Below are 12,780 nucleotides of genomic sequence, written 5' to 3'. Positions count from 1 at the left end.
AGACTTATCATAAAGCATAAAAGGTACTCTCCCTTCTTCTTAGAATGGAGAAACTTTTATCTTTCTGCCTACTTGATTCTTCTTATTCGTTCTGCTATTGATTTAAACCTTTTGAATCAATTCAGAATTACACTTAATCTTATAAGTATAATCATATTTACTAAGCCTTTAGTAAATCATGACGAATATCTTTGTTACTCTTATGGTGGACTTAATCAATATGCAACTTTGTGTACTCGATCTCCTAGTCCTTCAGTTGACACTTTGTCAATGAATTAGTCTAATTTCCAAATATGAAAATTCTCATTCATCGTGCAACCAAGTTGCATGATTCCAAGTTTCTGTCCAATTGAACCTTGGGCGATGAGAAAATCTCCCTATTTGGTAAACTCTCGACTTTCCATAAATAACATAATAAGAACCAAATCCATTATTGCTAATAATAGAAACATTCAAACATCAATTTTTCATATACGCCATTGCAAGGATAAATAAATAAAATCAAAATTTATTTTATTGCGGAAAAATTTGTCCTTACAATGCAATTCATTGAGAAAACTATGCTAATACATCTTTCTTAGCAATTTAATTCTAACTCTAAGTAGTAGCTCAAGAATCTAATCTTCAAGAAATGCGATCGAAATCCATTCCTTCATGGTTAGATTCTGCTCACTTCTTCCCTTAAGCTTCCTTTCTTTTCTTCGATCCTACAAAACATCAATTGCAATCTTATCACATTATGTATTAAGAATCTAGAATAGAAGCTTAAAAGAGTTAGTAAATGGATTTTACCTAAAGCAGAGCCATACATTTTGACTCTCCCATCTCTTAGATCTCTTAGGTAAATAGGGCAGCTTCGTCTCCAATGCCCCTTCTCTTGGCAATAAAAGCAAATTGACTCTTTTGGAATAGTACATGGAACTACTTCGGACATTGCCTTTCTCTTATGATCATACTTTTGATCATAGCAAGTCTTTCGTTGCCATTGTCTATATCCATAGAGGTCTTGAAGGCAGATTCACCAATCAACTTTGCTTTTCTATTGCACCAAATCATTGCTGATTCAACAGCAATAAGCATATAGGTGAGATCTATAAGGTTCACGTCGCAGTTCATCATATAGTACTCTCTTACGAACTCACTATATGATTTAGGAAGTGACTGAAGAACCCAATCAACAACCATCTCCTCACAGACAACGGAACCCAACATTCTTAACCTATCAATGTGTGACTTCATCCCTAGGACGTGTGCACACACCGACTTTCCTTCTTTATGTTTACTTGCCAAAAGGGCTTGAGTGAGCTTGAACTTTTCAAGTCTTCGAACGTGTGGGTTAGGGAGAATAATTGGAGGAGGAGGAGGAAGTGAAGCATGATCTCTTGTTCCTCGATCGAATCGTGGAATATCATCTTCATGTGGAATGCTTGTTCCACGGGATTTAGGAAAACCATAGTTGTCGAACTTTGACATCTACAAAACGGGAGAAAACGAATTCAAGTTAGTTGATAGATTGAGTCCTTAGTAAATCACCCAAATGAGATACTAAGGCTAGGACCCAACACAATATTCTACAACTTGGGAGAGGGATGTCGTAACCCTAATTGCAGAATATTTGAAGGTAAGTGAATGACGATTCACTAATTTCCACCACGAAAAACGAAAAAGAAATTTAAGTTTTAAATCTATGAAAACTCCTAGATCCTTTAAGATTCATTGAACTTTCAATGGCATGTTTAAATCTCGATATGCCCCTCTAGTTTGTGATTGGGATGCCGAGGATCACAAAGTGGGTGTGAATAACCATGCAAACTTACATGGTGCCCTCACATGTTACAGTCACCTATTTGATGTGCCGGTAAACCACACACGCTCCACCGAACTATGACAAACATTGAGTCACCCTTTTCTACCTTTGCTTAGAACCATTTAGTGTGCCGGTAAACCACACACGCTCCACTAACGTCTTTGCAAGGGCACAAAGTGTAATTTCATGGAATTGCATCAATTCACTTTTGCCTAAGTAACTAAGATTGGGAATTATATGAAAACATTTAGTTACTTTTATACTTCATTATACTTATAATGGAAGGTTTTGTCCTGTCCTACCCGTTCGGCTAACGACCCTCCACTAGTCAAGAGTACGGTGGGTAAGAGTGGATACCCATTCAATCGCCATTTTATAGGCAATTTCCTTAAACACCCCTTATAGACCTGCTTCGTGAATGAGGCCTACTAACAGTAAGACTGACTTTTACTCATACATATATATAATGTTAGACTTTTAATGTTATATATAGTATAGGGTGTATTTTAATACTTTTAAAATACTATGTGGTTAAATTTAACAATTATACCTTTAATTCAATTAAAATGTAAACCTAAACTGTTATGGATTTATTAAACCTCTTTTAATTATACACCTTAATTAATTAATAAAACCATAAGGGTGTGATTTGAACTTTTTCAAAACAATACTAGAGTTTTAGAATTTAACATTCCTAATTAAACTTTTAATCAACTTTTAAATTCCAAAACTTGAGGGCAAGTTTTGAAACATTTCAAAACATTAGGGTTTACAATTTAAATATACATCAAAATTAAACTATTTAATCAAAATTTAAATTCCAAAACTTGAGGGCAAGTTTTGAAACCTTTTTTCAAAACATTAGGGTTTTAACTATTTAAATTTCAAAACAACAAAACTTTTGGGTTCAAATTTAAACTATAAAACCTAAAAGGGAAAATATGAAACATTTCATAACACAAGGATCAAATAACAAATAATCTAAATTAACAATTAATCACATAATTATCCATATTTGATTTATTTAACGATTTCTTGCAAAACAATTTACCAATTTAATCAAAATAATTAATCAAATATCACATAAGGAAATAATTATCTTATTAATTGATAAATATCTTCAATTAGATCAAGAATATAGTCAAATATATCATAAAATCGGATTTATATTGATCTAATATGATAAGGTAACTATCCCAAAGCAAAAACAGCAAGAAATCCCGAGATATACTCCAACTGACGAGTTGACTCGTCGAGTCAAGCATGGACTGGTCAAGTCAGCATGGACTCGGCGAGTTCAGCTATGGACTCGGCGAGTCCAGCCACCAGAAACCAAAAAATCGAATTTTTCAAACATATCAAGCATCAATACAATAGAAACCAATCAAGGCTCTGATACCACTGATGGGTTTTAGTCATAAGATATCTTATGTGCTCATACAAACCCTAATGCTTGGATCTAGGTTTCTCTATTGTACATGCAAGTTATCCAAGACTATAAACCCTAATTCTAGCATTCAAATAATCATATTATAATGAGAATAGGTTTATAATGTTACCTTGATTGTTATGTAGCAATAACAATCCCAAATCTCCTTGTATTGACTTTGGAAGGCTTAGAGTCATAAGTGTCACTCCTCTAATGGTTCACAAACACCATAAGCAAGAGGATGAAGAGGAGAGAGGATGGAGGCTACCAAAACTCGTGTGAAACCCTAGCAAGAAGCTTGTCCACATTTTTGGTCCTTAAGGGATCTTTATATAGTGAGGCAATTAGGGTTATCTAACAAGGAAACCCTAATTTGGTTGTTTAAGCCCTAAGCAACCCATGAACTCCTTTAATCAAGCCCTTGGACGATTTCCTTATGGGTTTCCCATTAGAATTCGTCCACCCCTTGATTCAAGACAATCCATGGCCCAAATTGCAATTATCTTATAATTACAATTTCAGTCCCTTAAGTTTAATTAATCTCTTTTAGTCACAAAACTAATTACCAATTAATTATTGACTAATATTAATTAAACAATATGATTTCTCCTTTAATATATTATTCCCATAATATATTAATAAATCATATTTAATCCTTTCTCTCCATAATTCATCCTATCAAGTTGCTTTGGTGAAGGCAACCCAAAAGGACCATGCACCATCGGGTCAAGTACATACCATAATAGTTATGGACTTAGACACTAATCCAGCAGTTTGAGATATACGGCATGTGATTTTATTACCTTCTTTTATGAATTGTGGGTTTTTCTTAAATGATTTAAATGAAATTTTTGGACTGTTTTTTTGGGAGGTTTCACCTCATCTCGCTCTGTACGTTGCCTTCACTACCACATGACCCCAACCTCATATATTTAGACCGTAGATCCCCATAACCTAAACTTATTACCATGCCAGTCTGAGGATCCTCCCCACAGGATACCCAGTTCTCCCCCACTTAGGGTTTGAACCATCGTCCATTGACATACAAACAGACTTCACTACATATTGGCTCACCAGATGTACTATTCCCGACTCATGGAACGTACACACAACACTCGACGGACCTCCAGATAATGAACCAGTAACTCCAAGTATGCTGAATCTCTAGTGAAAACCTCGGAATCCTCCCAATATGACTGCCTCTAGTCACCCCAAAATCTCATATTGACTCTTCACCGGACAACTCGACTATCCCGAATTAGTTATGACTCTCATCCTAAAGTAATGAACTATCACACACACCTCATCTTAGATTCCTCAACCAACATAACATCATTTGAATTATCATGGAAGCAAGAGACCTCACTCTCATAGTCGATATACAATGTAAACAACTAGGGCCGTCGCCCTGATATACTCTTCTTGACTAGCTGGAACTGCTGCTAAAATATGCCTTACTATACTCAACTAAGGCATACCCTTGTCCTCATCCGTCTCAATCCCCACTGATGACTCTCTCACGGTATAAGAAATACCCCACAACAAAATACTTTGGTGGAAATATCACAACTATAGGCTACCCCACAGGGTTTACCTCCAAACTCTAAAACCGGAAGCTGCTTATCTCTTATGCTCTACACGGGAAGCGGAAATATTGTAATTCCTGTCATGGAAAATGACACTTCAACCATTGGCCGATCACTCAATCCAGACTGCAATCCTCCATAAAACATCATCTCCACTGTTCCTTGAGCCCTGCGACTCAACCTGGCACCTCACCAGTTAAATCCCTCGGGATCTAAACTCAATTTTCCTCGCAAGGTACACTCCATTGAAGCTCGACCAGCATGGCCCTCTGGCCCCACAATCTACCATATCCACTCTTGGTCTGAACAACCACAACGGGATAATTGGAAAAGGCGGAAACACACTCTGCTACAAATCATGGTACCTGTAAGAACTCGTTCTGTCGAGTCAATAAAAGTCAATGAAATTCACACTAGTTCAATCAAAGCTTACACTAGATCAAACAAAGAGTTGCACTAAGCATACCTAATCCTACTACTTAGCTTGAATCATAATATATATCTTAATATATTTCTGGTTTTATTCCAAGAATTTTAAATGAAAGCCAATTCCGAAAATCCTAACCTGGCACAAATGAAAATTTACATTTGCAACCCTTGTTACAATTGTAGCATCTATAGCCTTAAGGGTTGTTTATAACCTAGTAATTAAGCATGGTTTGAAACCTAGGTTAATTTATGTTAGTATAAAATTATATAAGTCAAAGGATTAAAGGCTAAAACATAAATATACACCACATAAAGGTGTTCTCATCCATTGAAATCAAAAATAGCATGAAATCCGTTAAAGGAATCTAACATGGGTGATGTTTTCGGCCATCAAAACCAAACAAATTGTGTTCTCGGTCTTGGTATGACCGAACACACAAGAATAAGGCCCATTAGGACTGAATTCTCCAAGGTCCAACCTAATAAGGACCGAACATAGCCCCTATATATATGTGTTTAGCCGATTTCCCAATTCATTTCACACTTTTGCCACCGAACTCTTGCAAAATTTTCTCTCAAAAGTTATAAGCATTTTACCCAGATCTTCATCCCATCTTCAAATCTTCAACCGTATTCATCAAACCCACCTTCAAATCTTTATATATTCTTCAAATCTTCAAGCACCCCCTCAAGAACACAAGAACACGCCGAATTCATCCCAATCCCACACCGAAAACTCAATTTCCCACCGAAATCACCCCCCCTTATTTCCAAACATTCCAAATTAATTTGTAAGTATTATTTACATAATTAATTATTCAATTCACTATTTAAATTAATTTATTATTAATTTAAATACGATGACGAATACAATTATATTCAGGGAAACGTTATTAACGCATACGTTTACCCGGGGATCGTTTCTACAACTCATTAAATTCCGATGCCAACACACATTCAAGGTGAGTTCATACCCCTTCATTTTTAACGTTTTAAAATATTTTTAGGGCGGAATACAAGTAAAACACAAGGACTATTGTTTTATACAAATAATTTTAAATATTTTAAAAACCTTTGCAATTGTTTCAAAACAAGCCTTCGCTACACTTCCTAAAAACAATTTTATATATTTGAACCCTTTTGTAATATGCCGAGCATAAGAGTAATTACTTATACAAATAAATTGCATTTATTTTAATTTCACTACGAAACATACATTTAAACTATAGTCGATATGGTTGGGATTCGTTATATTATTTTACTAAGTACGATACACGAAACAAGAACGCACAATCAAACGATACAAGGATTTCACACAAACATTACTATAATACATTACTTTACTCTACAATTGGTAAATACCAGGTTTTCATACTAAGGTTTTATACATGCACTATTACAGTATACTACTTTCACTACAACTGGTTGTATCCAGACATACATACAAGGGTTTTTCATACAAATATAGATATAATACACTGTTTTTCTAACACGGAGTACACTAATACAATATACAAATACAAGAAACATACATGACTGCATTACTTTCACTATAAGAAAATATTGGATTTTTTTTGAGAAACACACTAGTATTTTCAAAGTACAAAGACAAGTTTTCCAACACTAAAACATACTTAGGAACTCACTAACTTAAATGTTGATACACTTTCAAAATCACTTGTATTCTGAGGGAACCGATAAGATAGGTACACTCGCAAGATTTTGAGAAGACGGAGCTTCCTAGAGTCACTTCTTTTGATGTCATACAAACTATGTATCGAACAGATGTAAATACTCTACTTTATCAATGTAATGGTTGTGTTTGGTTTGATTCCTATTATACAATTGTTGTGATACTGTACATGACGTTGTCCGCCCCCGAACGATTCCGCCATTTCGGTTTAGGGTTGTGACAGATTGGTATCAGAGCATTGTTTATAGTGAACTAAGTATATCAAACCTTATATGGTATACAACTATAAACACTAAGGGGCCGAGGCGCTCTGAACTAAAAGTATACTTTTAAAAATCTAAGTATTTTATAAGAAGTATACTAACACTACATACATACCAAGAACAGTATCACAAGAAGAACAAAATAAAAGTATTTAGATGTTGAACACTACGGTTAAACCTGGACAGTTATGAAATCATATCTGGAATAAATATAGCTTGATCAACTATATTTATTTGTGATACGACCAACATGTGTTTGGGATTGATAATGGTGTTGCAACAAGTCTAAAACTTACCCAACTCCATACAAAAGGGAATGATAGAAGAAAGCATACAAACTAAAATACTATAGGAGTATTTTGTAGCACTACGATACTAGAGCCAAACACATTGTACATATTTCATTCCAAGTGTTGCTATAAATTTCATGGCGATTGTTTGCTTGTATTAACTAGACTTCCACTGTAAATCGCTTGATAGAACACTATAACTGTCAGGATAAGATATACACTGTTCAATATCACATGACTCTTGACCACTATAGAGAACTTATCATCATTTTTATCGTAAATTCTTTTAGAGAAAGATGACCCCAAAGAAGTACAACAGGAAGAACAACAATCCACCACCGCCGCCAGCTACACAGTACGATCATGTTGTGTTCCAAGCAGTAGTTACAACCGTCGTGGCTGCCGCAATGTCACAGATTAACGCAAGTGGCACAAGCAAAGCGGGCAGTGGTGCCAACCCTTCCAATCAGGGAGATAGTCAAGGATAACCGAGGGAGTGTTACTACAATGACTTCACTAATGCTAAACCTCGGTCTTTCGATGGCACTGGAGGTGTCATTTCCCTGACTCATTGGTTCGAGAAAACCGAATCAATCTTCGAGATCAGTGCGTACCCCGTGACGAGCAAAGTAAAATTTATAGCATGAACCTTCACTAATAGAGCACTAACTTGGTGGAACATCCAAGTCAAATCCCTAACTCTTTCGGTAGCAAATGCCATGAGTTGGGACGATCTGAAAGAGCTGATGTTGGCTGAATATTGCCCGCGTTGCGAGATGCAAAAGTGGAGCAAGAGCTCTGGAATCTGAAGATGAATGGTTCTGACGTTGCTGCATATACCACTAGGTTCAGTGACCTGGCCCTTCTGTGTCCAGGGATGGTCACCCCAGAGAGTAGGAAAGTTGAAAGATACATATGGGGATTGACACCCCCAACACAGGGGAATGTCTTAGCTGCTAAACCCCTCAAATTTGATAGTGCCAAGAGTTTGGCACAAACCTTAATAATAGATCACAAGGATAATCATGGCCCTGTAGCAACCACTACCGAACCAAAAAAAGAAGGCAGTGGGAAGAAATTTTTTTGGAACAAATGCAAGGGCCAATCTTCGCAAGAGACCTCAAAGAAGCAGCAAACAGTGGCAGTGCATGCTGCTACCATTCCCGCTGCTGCTCCTGCTACTCAAGCACCTCCCAGCAGATACGCTGGAACTGTCCCTAGGTGCGACAAATGCAACTTTCATCATAATGGGCCTTATCGGGAGTTGCTATGCACTAGCTGTAATAAGAAGGGGCATACGACCCGCTTTTGCAGGGTGCCTGCACAACCAAATGCCCAGACCTCTGGAGCTGGAATTGGCCAAGCCTGTTATGGGTGCGATGAAACTGGGCACTACAATCAGAATTTCCCCAAGGCAAGAGATGCAAGAAACATAGGGAAAGTGCTAGCCATGGGTCTGGAGGAGACAGTTGTAGACCCCACCGTTGTCACGAGTACGTTCCTCCCTGATAACTCTTATGCATGCATTCTCTTTGATAGTGGTGCGGAGAGGAGTTTTGTCAGTCACAAATTCAAACATTTACTCAAACACAAACCCCAACATCTAACCGAAACATTCACTGTCGAGATGGGTAACGGAAAGAAAGAGAGCACTAACGATGTATTCATAGGATGCACTCTCACTCTAAAAGACTATTCTTTTCCCATCGATCTTATGTCGGTTTCCATAAAGAGCTTCGATGTCATCATCGACATGGATTGGCTAAGTCCAAATTGTGCTGCTATCCTTTACTAAAAAAAGTCATTCACCTCAATCTGCCAAATGGCGAAGCCCTCGTTATATATGGTGACAAACTCAGCACGAACTTGTGCAACATATCGTGCATCAAAGCTCAAAAATACTTACGAAAGGAGTGTGACGTATTCCTAGCCCATGTGGTTAATGAAAAACAAGAAGTTAAGGACCTCAAGAGCATCCCTAAAGTCTATAACTTTCCTGATATCTTCCCCGAGGATCTCACAGGAGTTCCTCCCGAACGCCAAGTCGAGTTCCGAATCGACTTGATTCCCTGAGCTACCCCCGTGGCCAAATCCCCTATCGTCTGGTACCGGCAGAAATGCAAGAATTATCCAACCAGCTGAACAAACTGCTAGTAAGGGATTCATTAGACCAAGCTTCTCACCCTGGGGAGCATCGGTCTTGTTCGTGAAGAAGAATGATGGATCTTCCCGGATGTGCATAGACTACCATGAGCTCAACGAACTCACTATCAAGAATTGCTACCCACTACCCAGAATAGACGACCTCTTCGATCAACTTCAGGGGGGGAACTATGTTTCAAAGATAGACATGATATGAGGGTACCATCAGCTACGCGTCCAGGAGAGTGATGTTCCTAAGAAAGCTTTCCGAACTCAATATGGTCACTTCGAGTTTGTAGTGATTCCCTTTGGTCTAACCAACGCACCAGTCGTATTCATGGACTTAATGAATTGGGTGTGTCGCCCCTTCCTAGAAAAGTTCTTGATAGTATTGATAGATGACATACTTATCTATTCACGAAGCGAGGAAGAGCACAGTCAGCACTTAAGACAAGATGTAGAAGCTCTGAGGGCAGAAAAGCTTTATGCGAAATTCTCTAAGTGCGAGTTTTGGATTAGGAAGGTAACTTTCTTGGGTTATGTGGTTAGTGAAGAAGGCATACATGTGGACCCTTCCAAAATAAAGGCAATCGAGAATTGGTCAGCACCAAGAACGCCCATAAAAATCCGTCAATTCTTGGGTGTTGCTGGCTCCTATCGCAGATTCTTACAAAATTTCTCCAGGATTTCTAAGCCTCTTACCGCCCTCACTCAGAAGGGTGTAACCTTGAGTTGGGTAGAAAAACAAGACGTTGCGTTCCAGACACTAAAGAGAGCCATGTGCAGCGCACCTATTTTGTCTGTTCCAAAAGGGACAGAGGACTTAGTTTTATATTGCGATGCATCTAACGACGAGCTAGGCTATGTGCTTATGCAGCGAGAAAAAGTTATTGCTTATGCCTCGAGACAGTTTAAAACACATGAAGTCAACTACACTACTCACGATTTTGAATTGGGAGTAGTGGTCTTTGCCTTGAAAATATGGAGACATTACCTTTATGGTACCAAGTGCACTATCTTCACCGACCACAAAAGCCTTCAACACATCTTTGATCAGAAGGAGCTCAACATGAGACAATGGCGATGGGTAGAGCTACTCAATGATTATGAGTGCGGAATTCGCTATTATCCGGGTAAAGCCAATGTAGTAGCGGATGCCCTTAGCCAGAAGGAATACTGAGGTCGTAGGGTGAAGGCACTAACCATGGCAATCCATTCCCACCTGTCCACCCAAATCAAAGAGGCTCAGCAAGAAGCCTTTAAACCATAAAATATGGCAGGTGAAGCCTGTTGGGTTTAGAGCATTCTAACACTCCTATGGTGTACATGCAACCCTATATACCTTGGATCTATGTTTTCTCTATTATACATGCAAATATCAATTTTTCAAGGTATCATCCTAACTAGTATATTATGGAGTATATACAATATGAAATATAGTTGAATGACATACCTTTTGTTGTAGCTTGATTCCTTGGACCTTAAAGAGCTTAGTGACCCAAGTGTTGCACCTCAACTGGTTCACACAACATCACCAACAATTGGAATAACTTGAGAGAAGATTATATACACTCAAAATCGTCTAGCCCTCAAGTGTCTATCACTAGTCACTCCTTACTCTAATTTCATGAGCTATGAGGCTTCTTATATAGTGTGCATATTAGGGTTACACCATGTAACTCATGACTTTCCATATTCCTCATGATCCATGGGTTTTAACCTCCATGGAGTATCCATGGGTCACCACATGGATTTAGCCCAACATGAAGAACTATGGATCATAAGCCCACTATATAAGAATGAATGATTTACCAAATAAATCCCCATTTATTTAATTAGTCTCTTTTGATCACAAAATTAATTCCAAACTAATTCAATACTAATTAAATAATATGATTTCATATTAATATATTAGAACTAATAATATATTAATAAATCATAAATACCCTCTTCTCACAAAAGTCTATCCAAATTGTTCCGATGCCATGCAACCCAAATGGACCATGCTACTCCCGGGTCAAGTACATACCAATAACAGTTATGGGCTTAGACACCTAATCCAACAGTATCCCACTTGGATAAGTCTAATAACTATTACTGCAAGCATGACTCTAACCCGACTTGTAATCGTAGCTCTTAAAAGCCGATGTCGAACTCTGATCTAGTCAATAACGTGTCCGTCAGATAAGGGATCATATATTCGTCCATTCTAGATATCATATAGACTAAGAGTGTTATAATCATTCTCTCTGTCCATCTGTTGTTTCCCGATTTCCAATTTATGACGACCGACTAATTGAACAAATCAAATCAGTCCAGGCTTGACCAAGCACTTAGGAGTGTCATCACTAAATCATCAAGGGGCCCACAGATATCGCTTTTATCAACATGGGGTAAAAGGAACAGATAAACTTTGACCCAAATGCTCGCTTGTACTTACTTATCGAATTACACACAACAATATGTTTTATAACAACCAGTTTACTGGTGTGTTTACATATGTCAATGTGCAACCGACTTTCAACTATAGCTCACATGTCTCTTTTTGAAGAATATAAGATATTATCATCTCATAATCACTTGTGATAAAATCCATGAAGTGATTCAAATGAGTGTGGCTTTAATCCAATACTCAAATCTTATTCCAGGAGCACTCATGAACACTATAGCCACTTTATCCTAGACAAACTACAAACCCATTCATGACAGTCTTGCCTCAATACCTACTTCCAAAGTATAATCGACTGTGGATGGTTTGAATAACCTAGTTATTCAGGAAGTTAAAACATGCAAAGTGAAACACAATAATAATACTAATCCTATATGGCCGAAAAACTTTTGAGTCATATTGATTACTCATCATTCATTGTATAATGTTTTGAATAATCAACTTAATACTTGAATTAAACAATAGTTATTCCATGCTCCAAGCATGCACACTATGTTTGTCTAAACGATAGTTATGCCATGAATCAAGCATGCACACTATGTTTGTCTTTGGTCCTTTGTGAAATAGATCAATTGAAAACATTCAATGATGCTCATTTCACAATTCCAAATCCTTATTGCCAATGTAAGAATTCCAAATTCTTTTCACTGCTAGAAAGTGTCAGATTCTAGACTTATCATGCAATGATTCTT

The sequence above is a fragment of the Lactuca sativa genome, chromosome 7 (genome assembly GCF_002870075.4).
Source record: "Lactuca sativa cultivar Salinas chromosome 7, Lsat_Salinas_v11, whole genome shotgun sequence".
Taxonomy (NCBI): Eukaryota; Viridiplantae; Streptophyta; class Magnoliopsida; order Asterales; family Asteraceae; genus Lactuca; species Lactuca sativa.
The sequence above is the reverse complement of the archived record's forward strand: the minus strand, read 5'-3'. Positions refer to the sequence as shown.